Consider the following 9733-nt stretch of genomic DNA (forward strand, 5'->3'; position numbering starts at 1 on the left):
TCTCTGTAGAGACTGCCTACCCTCCAGCAGATCAACACTCCCACCCACCTTGGCCTTGTCTGCAAACTGGCTGAGGTGCCCTTGATCCTCTCCTCCAGATCATTGATAAAGATATGAAACACTACTGGCCCCAGTGCTGAGCCCTGGGGAACACCACTTGTGACCAGCTGTCCTGGGTTGCAGTGTATTCTATTACCATCCTCAGGAGCTGTTGAAACCAGGTGGGGCAGTGTTTCCTTGCCTCCTCCCCCCAGACTATCTTTCTGTTAATTGCCCATCGTTGTCCTGCCGCATGACTCAGAGATAACTCCCTCTGGACTATCTTCTGTTAATGAGCCTAATCAACACTTGGCCTCATGACTCATTACCCCATTGTGAGATGCTCCACGCAGAGGGAGGAACCAAGCATCCCATCGTGGATATAATCTGAGGCTGAACACCAGAGACACTGGCTTCCCACTGGATTTCCAGAGGACAGGAGCTACACAGCCACCACTGGACCTTCTGAGGAAGAGCAGACCCTTTTTTCTACAGGATCGCTGCTTCAGGAGGACTGCAGCCACCATTCTACCAGACTGCTACCACCACCCTGCCTAACAGGGTGCCAGGTTGTATCCTGACTCTGTCAGTTTAACCCAGTGTTATCCGCCTTTATTTTTTTTTCCCCCCTCCTTTTATTTCCCTATTAAATTGTTATTCTGACTTGGTGTCTCCCACTAGTTTGTTTTCAAACTAGTACACCAGCCACCAGCTGGATCTAATTCCATTTAATTCCACCACTCCCTGGGCCCACCCATCCTGACGGTTTTTACCCAGGGAAGAGTACACTCATCCAAGCCAAGAGCAGCCAGCTCTTCCCAGAGAGTACTGAGGGAAACTGGACAAAGCCTTTACTAAAGTTTGGGTAGGCAATACCCTCAGCCTTTCCCTCATCCACTGAGAGAGTCACCTTGTCATGGAAGACCAGCTTGGCCAAGCAGGACCTGCCTTTCATAAACCCACGTGGGCTGGTTCTGCTGCCTGGGTTGTCCTGCATGTGCTGTGGGATGGCACTCAAAGTGATCTGCTCCACAACCTTCCCTGGCACTGGGTTCAGACTGACAACCCTGTAGTTCCTCAGATCCTCCTTCTGACCCTTCTTGTCAATGGGTGTCCCATTTGCTAACTTCAGTCACTCGGGACCTCCCCAGTTAACCAGGACTGGTGAGCAATGATTCAAAGTGGCTTGATGAGCACATCCACCAGCTCCCTCAGTACTCCCAAGTGGATCGCATCCGGACCCGTAGACTTGCTTGTGTCTAAGTGGCATAGCAAGTCACTAAGCATTTCCCCTTGGATTAGGGGCGCTTCATTCTGCTCCTCTCCCTGTCTTCCAGCTCCTGGGGCTGGGTACCTGAAGAACAAGTGATCTTACTTTTAAAGACTGGTGCACAGAAAGCACTAAGTACTTAAGTCATTTCCTCATCTTTGTTCTATGTTTCCCCTCACATCCAATAAAAGACAAGAGATTACCCTCAGCCCTCCTTTTGTTGCTGATGTATTTACAGAAATATTTTTATTCTCTTTTGCAAGTTTCTAGGAAGAAATTCTTTACTGTGAGGCTGCTGAAGCACTGGGAACAAGTTACCAAGAGAAGCTGTGGATGCCCCAAGCCTGGAAGCATTCAAGGCCAGGTTGGATGGGGCCCTGAGCAACCCAGTCTAGTGGAAGGTGTCCCTGCCCACAGCCAGGGTTTTGGAATTAGAGGATCTTTAAAGTCCTTTCCAATCTAAATCATTCTGTGATTCTGTGATTTCCCTGCTGGAGTCAGATTAAACTTGGGCTTTGTCCCTTCCAATTTTGTCCCTGCATAACCTCACGACATCCGTAGAGTCCTCCTGAGTTGCCTGCCCCTTTCTCTGAAGGTGATAAGCTCTCCAGTTCCCCTGAGTTCCAGCCAAAGCTCTCTGTGGGACCCATTGTGAGTGGGACTAGCACATAAAGCAGGGAGCCAGGTCTATCTTCCTAGGTCTCATTTCGTAGGAGTAATAGCTAGAAAATATGTCAATGGCAATTCTTGGCTGGGTAAGATCCCCTCTTGAATAAAGAGGACCATGTCCCATTGCCTAAGGTATTAAAAATGCCCAAATGAAAGTTAAATAGCAGAAACCAGTGTATCCTGTAGCTGCCTCTGCCATTGGCTTACCTGTAACACAAAGCCAGCTTCCACATGCCTCCAGTTTTTTTCTCTCCCAAGCAGTTCTACCTCCAAACTAGCTTGCTATACAGCGTCACCAGGAAGGACATTACTTATGGCACCTCCCTTCATGGTGCTCAAAGGCTTAATTGCCTAAATTCAGCACAGAGAGCCTAACTGAGGCCAGCTAAGTGATACAGAAAACACCAAAAGTAAAGCTATGTAGAACCACCCCTTTCTCACTCACAATGAAACCACTGCAGCTGGAATGACTGTGGCAGAACAATATGCCTGCAGCCTGGGGGAGCATTGGGTGTGCAGGATTCACCTTCTGCTGCCTGTGCTGATCGGAGCATGGAAAACGAGCTGGGGCCGTTCTTGGTACAGAGGAGGCCAGTGGCAGTCATTCACTGCTGAGTGAAGAAAGGTGTTACAGAATGACTTTCTGAAGAGGGAAAACCAAACACAGCTGCACTTGAACAGCTCCAGGCCCCGGTGATGTTTCAGTAGACAGGAACTGAACTCCTTGTCACCCTTCTGCTGGTTTCATCAAACAGAAATTAATGCTCTGGAATTCCCAGCTTCTTTCCAGGATCATTAGCACCTAGTAAATCAAAGCAGAGACCTCAGGCCTGCGGGAGAATCCCACTGCAGATCCTTGTGCCACTGATTCTATCTCTCCCCACTTTTCTAAGTTCTTGGTGGCAAGGTCACTTAGGTTAGACACACAGCTCACAAGAAGTGCTCCTGTATTTTTCTGCACAATGAATTGAGATTACACATCCCAAATTGTGCTCTGTTACGGGAAAACTGATAGATTTGAGAAATTTCAGAAGCAGCAAACTTGCTTCCTCAAATATTTACTGTGCGAGGCAATGAGCACAGAGAAAAGATTTAATGTTAAAAGCATCACCCAGGCAACGCTCTTTTGACAAGTTCCCTCCTTAGCTCTCCTTGGGAAGATCTGAAAGGTTCAATGTCCCCAGCAAAGTTCCTGCAATGGCTGCCCGACAGCAGAGCAGGGCTGTCAGCTGTGAACCAAGTGTTGCCACAGGCAGCAGCTTACCCAGGGCAGCAAATCAGGAGCTAGGAAGGAGCTGATCTGAAGGCCAAACCTCCTTAGCTCCTTCCAAGAGCACTGCAACAATTCCTCATTCCAAGGAGGTGCAGTGCTGGACACCAGAGCTCTGGGTGAGGACTGGACACAAGTTTGCTCCCACCGAGTGCTGTGATGGTTTCTGCAGGAGCTCTGGGCTCCTGTGCCTGCCGGACACCATGAGGAGAGAAGGAGCCGAGTACACTGACACACCTTTGCCTCGAGCATAGCCCGGCCTTGACCAAACACACTGAAAGGTTTCCCCTTTGGCCCATGTCTCGAAACATCAGGCCAGCTGTTTGACAGCTCAGGTTGGTTTGTTGTCAGAGAATTTCCCTCAAAAATATGAAGGCTGTCTTCCTCTGTGCTTTCCTCTCAGCAGCCTTGGAGCTGTTCCTGTGTGAAGCCATCCCAGGGGACTACTAAAATATGATCGCTGGCCAGCATTTTTCTGCTAGGAGAGCCCTGCATACTGTTCCACAAATCTTTCATAAAGGCCCAAACCAGCTCCAGACACTCTGCCTACAGCAGGTTTTCATAAATGGCTGCAGAAATCCAGGACAGCTACAAGTGAGCATCCAAAGTATTTTGTCCTGTTCCTGACAGCAGAATTCTCAATGATCTGAAGCAGTTTCACTCAGGTCTAACACAGGATGTGAGTTTTGTACTGTGATGTTTCATGATGAGTAACAAGCCTTGGGAGCACAATGTACAGGGTCAACATGCGTAAGTGTGAGCATGTCCTCCAAAGTGACCAATTTAACTGTCCATTTTATTACTCTTCTATTTATTCCACTCAAGTCCCAGTACTGTTCTTAGAAACCTTAAAATACAACAGTTCCCACAGGTCAGCAGTTATTCCCTGCTCTTTACAGCAGTTAAGCACCTCTGTCTTTTACAGGGCCTAGGTCCACTATTCAGGCATCCCTCACATATTTAAAGCCTCCATTCACCCAGCCTAGAAGGTGTTACCTAACTCCACAGGAACTAAGTTCCTAAAGAGCCTAAGTGTTCATGGGCTCATGCCTGCAGAGCAGTCTTGCATCTGCCCTGGTGCTCAGAGCCCCACACCATGGTGCCCAGAGGACCCAGTGCAGGACAAATGCCTATTTTCCAGTCAGTACCAGCCAGCTGGCAGCATCTGCCTTGGGTGAGCCAGAGGCTACAAAGAGGTAAACGAATAATAGTCTGTCTCTGCAGCAAACTGTAGTGCTTACAGGGAGGAAGACAAAAAAAGAGCCTCCAGATGTGAACATGCAACACATTGGAGCTGGCTGATGAAACCCTGTGATGGTTTGGCTGACTGACCTGACAGAAAACACCATGTTTCCCAACTGCATTCACTCCCTCTGTCCAAAAGTGAACAAAGCCAAAAAGGGCATGAAAAGTGGAAGTCTGCAGAAGCTGCGCTAGATTTGCTGCCAATTCATTGCCTGTCCTAAAGGCCAGAAAAAATGTTTAGGACCTCTGCAGGTCAGATTTTGAGTAAGTGAACTTTAGTTTCTGACAGGGCACTATCACCACCTGAAAATACAAATGATGACTGGAAGCTTTGCAAAGCTCTCAAAGGCCCTGGGGTGATAAATAATACAGAAATAGGAGCAGCTACCGTGTTCATTACAGCAGCAATCCCTGCAGCAGAACCCCAGCTTGCACAGCCTTCCTCAGCCACGTCCCCAGGAGCTGATTTATAAATACCTGCTCAGGCTTCATGCACAGTGCTGGCGGCTGGAAGTGACAGCTGCACAACCAGGTCCACCCTCCACAGGCAGAGATAGGTGGCACAGCAGGGCCTCTGTAAGGAGGGGCCCAGGCTGGTCAGGGCCAGTCCTGCCACAGTTCCAGTGGGAATTGGGATGCGATCTCCCTGTCTTTACCTCAGCCCATGAGCTTTTTTCCTTCTTCCTCTCCTGCTGTCCCATTGAGGAGCAAGAGCAGCAAGAGAGCAGCTGGGTGGGCAGCCTGTAGCTGGCCAGGGTCAACCACCATAGGTGACATTGCTCCACTGGATTGACTAGGGGAGATCAACAATGGAGCATCTCCATGTAAGCTCCAGGAGAAACACAGGGGGACCAGACTTCACACAGCCCACTCTGGTTGCTACACAATAACTCAAATACAAAGGCAAGAGGCACCAGCATAAAACATTCTGATAACTCCTGGAGGCCACCTTTGGCAGGGTCTGGAAAGCACAGGAAGAGAGCTACAGCTGTTCTAAGGCCTCTCATTGCTTGCAGCTGAATTGGTATTTCTAAAAGGAAAGTACAGGGCTGCACTTGAGCTCTTCCCTCGAGGCGCACATCCAAGTTGAACTTGCACAGTGGCTCAGTTTTGTTTCCCCACCATCTCTATTGAACACGGATTTCTTGCAAACACACACACAGCTCCCAAGCACTCTGTCAGCTTTTCCACCCTTCGCATACTGAGCTAGAATTGTTCCCTGTGAAATCAGCCATTAAAACCTTTGAGAGTACAGAAGTGCAGAATGCTGCAGTTCAGACAGCTGGAGCAGGTGAAAGCCTCCAAACCCTTCTCTCTCACCAAGATAATAGAGCACTAGCATACAAGTCAGCATTAAATGCTGGTTTTCTCAAATACCTCTGTTTGTTTGGCCCTGGCAAGTGAGAGGTGATAACCAACAGAAGGTATGACAAATAAAGGGATGCTGAGAGGAGTAAGAATTTGGTTCTCTTGGGAAGTGCTTTTTGAAGCCATGGAAACTCCAGGTACACTTAAAAAAGGAATCAGTGAAAGATGAGATTCTGCTCACACCAGCAAAGCTTCCTGCACCAGAGAAACACACTCTGCCAACTAATTGGGAAACACAGAGCATGCTTATTTAACTCCCATTTCCACAGACATCTTCTCACAAGGGTTGGATGGCATTCTTCATGGTTCCTGAGTGCACTTAAACTCCAGAAATGCTATCTCTGCCTTACATATAAAGTGAACATGAAGGTCTGTCTTTTTTCCCTGCCATTCCGTCATTTCCAGAACATGGCAGCATCCTTTCCCACAGAGAACACAGACCCATGCAGGGTGAGACAAAGGGCCAAAGGTCACACTGAAAGGAGCACATGCTGAGACTTGTCCGTGTGATGGCCCACCAAGGCCTGGGAACAGGTGCCAGGCAGTGCGGATGGAACAGGAATACTACAGCAGGTTTGTGTCCTCTGCATGTCCTCCATTTTGCAAAGCAAGCAACAACTTGGAGCTGTGGACTGAAAGACAAGAAGAAAAACCTGCCCTGATGGTCATTTTGTTTCTTCCAATCCCTAGTACTTATATTCCCTCTTTGAAGGGTATTTAAGATATTTAACTGCCTGGCCAAACAACAGAAGCAATTCGGAATTTGGTCACCTTTTCAAAATAGTTTGGATTGCAGCACTGCTAGCAATACATCTCTCTTTAAATCCTGGACTATGACTAGTCCCGGGACCACCACTGCTTCCCAGAGCACTTCAGAACATCTGCTGAGTGGCTCTGGAGCAGGATTTCACTCCCACTGCTGCCCGCTGTACCACGCCTCAGCAGCTCTCCTGGACAGGACTGAGAGGGAAACAAAATGTTCCGGTTGAAGTCTGAATTCAAGATGGACGAATTCAATGGATTTTAATTTAAAAACAAAATTTACGGCAACAGAAACACCAAGAGCCAAAACTGACATAACTGGGGATTCTCTTGTGAGTACCTAAAAGAAATAAAATATCAAAGGTGCTTTAGAACCAAACAATTCTAAAGAAAAGATCAACTTAAATTCTGTTAAAATGCATCAGCCTCTCGCCAATAAAAACTGCCAAAACCCTACAACATTTCTTCAATTTTCCCCTCCCTTCTCATTCATGTCACCCTCTCCCTTTTCTGTGCATCAAACTATTAGTCTGCTCAAAATGCATTTTGTCCTTCCACAAATACACTATTACCAAGTTGAATTGAAATCTCATTTAAACTTCAAGCTTCCAGGAGAGCAAAATACCCCACTTCTGAGCTAAGAGCCATCTTACATCAACACCAAGATACACTTCTCCTAAAAGACAGTGGGACTAAAAGGAGATGACCCACGTGCTGGTGGGGTACTAAGTCCCTTCGGAAGCAGGACTTAGAAGCAAGACAAGCAAGAACGTGAACCACCCCACCTTACAGCAGGGTGCATTTAGTAACGATGCGCTTACGCTGTCCTCCAAGGCGAGTCACGGGCTGCTCCTGCTGCCCCGTGATGCAAGGAATTTTGTGGAGCTGGTCTGGCACCCGCTGGCCATCTCTGGTATTGCTCCTTACCACAGTCAATTTTATCTACCTCTGTAACTGGGAAGGTCACCGCATGAAACACACCAAACAAAAATCCCAGGGGCCGTGCAGGGGTGCCTGGACAGACATTAAACACACACCTATGAGACACGGTAATAGCTGGGCAAATAAAACCAAAAGTTACACCTGAGGGTTTCCAGCCTATTGATTTCTTTGCTGCTTAACTGCAGAGGTTTGCACGGGACACGCACGGGGGCTTCTCACAAATTCTCATCCAACCTCCACTGCTCCAAATGAGCAGCTGTCTGTCCTCCTCATTCTCTTCATTGCTCCCAAACTACCAGGATTAGATTAGAAGGGAGGACCTATCCCATTTCCAGTCTCTTTCTCTAGACAAAGGAGGACACACAGTTTAGTCCTCGACTGGCTAAGACCTTCCTTGGCTTTGCAGATAGTTTTAAGGATAAGAAACTGCACAGCATTGTCAGTTATCAGCTCTCAGGTGACGGCAACTTCTGATCCAGGAGCCCAATTGCTTGCAGCTGCCACAGCCACACTGTTACACAGAGCAGCTGCTTGAGGGCTGAGGTCAGGGCGACTTGGCTGTCCTAACCGCAGAACTCACCCCCTGCCACCAGCTGGCTGTCACTGAAACAGATTTGCAGAATCTCAATGTCCATGAGAACCAAGAATGAACAGAATGCTCTTAAGATCCCCCTGCTCTTCCTACTGCCAGGTTCTCTCCCAGCTCCACTCCTGGAACAGTTTCTGGTGCATAGAAATGATGGACAGAGGCTGTGCCAACCTTACAGGTACAAGGGGCAGTGGTGGCAAGTTCCCGATGCCACCATTCCCCACACCCAAACAGTGCTAACAGGACACGCTGCCTGCTCTTTCACCTCAATCCAGGGCTTCTGCTTCGACTTCTGGAAGGGCTGGGATGCAGACACAGGTAGGACCTTGCAGGAGTGAAACACAGCTGGCTCCTTGCGTTACTCCACACCTCAAAAGCTGAGCAACCAGCACTCAGCCGAAAGAGAACACCCCTCCATTCACACCCTTCTCTTGCTCGGGCCAAAGCCTGCCTGCACACAGTGACAGCAGGATTGGGTAGAAACTGACACATCAGTTCAGCCTCGTTTGGTGGCTTGAGTACAGACAATGTACAAGTGTTGGCACGAATTTTCACAGCATCTCAGAACTGAAAACAAATAAAGCCCAGCTTTATACAGTATTAACTTTGATTTACTGTCAGTTAAAACCCTCTGAAGACTGAAAGCCTCCACCTGCTGCCCTCCTACCTCCAGCTCTCCAAACCCAAGAACATCTCTTCCAGCTTTGTCTGTGACACAATGCCTGCACTTCCACACAGTGCTGCAACCCTAGTGCAAGCCAAGCTGTGGACAAATCAACGGATACAACTAAAAGGGAGGGAGACAAGAAGTCTGGAACAACAGATGCTTTGCAGATCATAACCTTTTAGGCTGCCTTCCTCCTCCAACAGAAATCTGCCTTCTACAAGCAGCATTTCATCTTTAACCACCACCTGAAGCTACCTAAGGTCTCTCTCAACAAACACCACAGGACAGGTATTTGGTAAAAGAGATGTATATTTATTCACTTTACAAAGAGGGTGGTATTTAGTTGCAACAGCTCCATTTATAGACAAATATATTATTGTACATTATAGTGGTGAATGGCTCAAAACTTTACCTTGTTTTGCTCTTAAAAATGTGTTTGCACCACTTCAGCTTCCATTAGCTGAGCAAATAGCTGTCCTTGTTCTGCCACTGAAAGATTAAAAATCCGTAAGAAAGGTATAGCTCTGTGCTATGTATTCACAAGCCTTCACCTTCTCCTTTCCCTGTGTCACTCTCCTCTTCCCACCCAACTCAACATGGTCTGTCCTCTGGGTTAGCATTAAACTTATATACAGCCTCCATTAAAACAAAATTAGGAGCCAGTGATAGTTCTAATGTCCTTTTAAAGCACAAGAAAAGTCATTGATTTGTACATACAAAAGTCTTGAGTTCAAATTTGTTAAAAAAAAAAGAAAAATCCATTTTGAAGTCGAGTTGGCATTTACATATTGCCAAAGTATGGCTAAGCCAATGAAAGGGGGGAAGAAAAGAATTTCAGGACAGAATTTAAATATTACAAAAATATCTTTTTTTTTCTTTTTTCTGTTTCCTTTTTTTTTTAAAAAAAAAAAT

Source organism: Corvus kubaryi, unplaced genomic scaffold (assembly GCF_017639235.1).
Source record: "Corvus kubaryi isolate FWS band 111438036 unplaced genomic scaffold, C.kubaryi_AGA036_p1.0 76, whole genome shotgun sequence".
In the NCBI taxonomy this organism is placed as follows: Eukaryota; Metazoa; Chordata; class Aves; order Passeriformes; family Corvidae; genus Corvus; species Corvus kubaryi.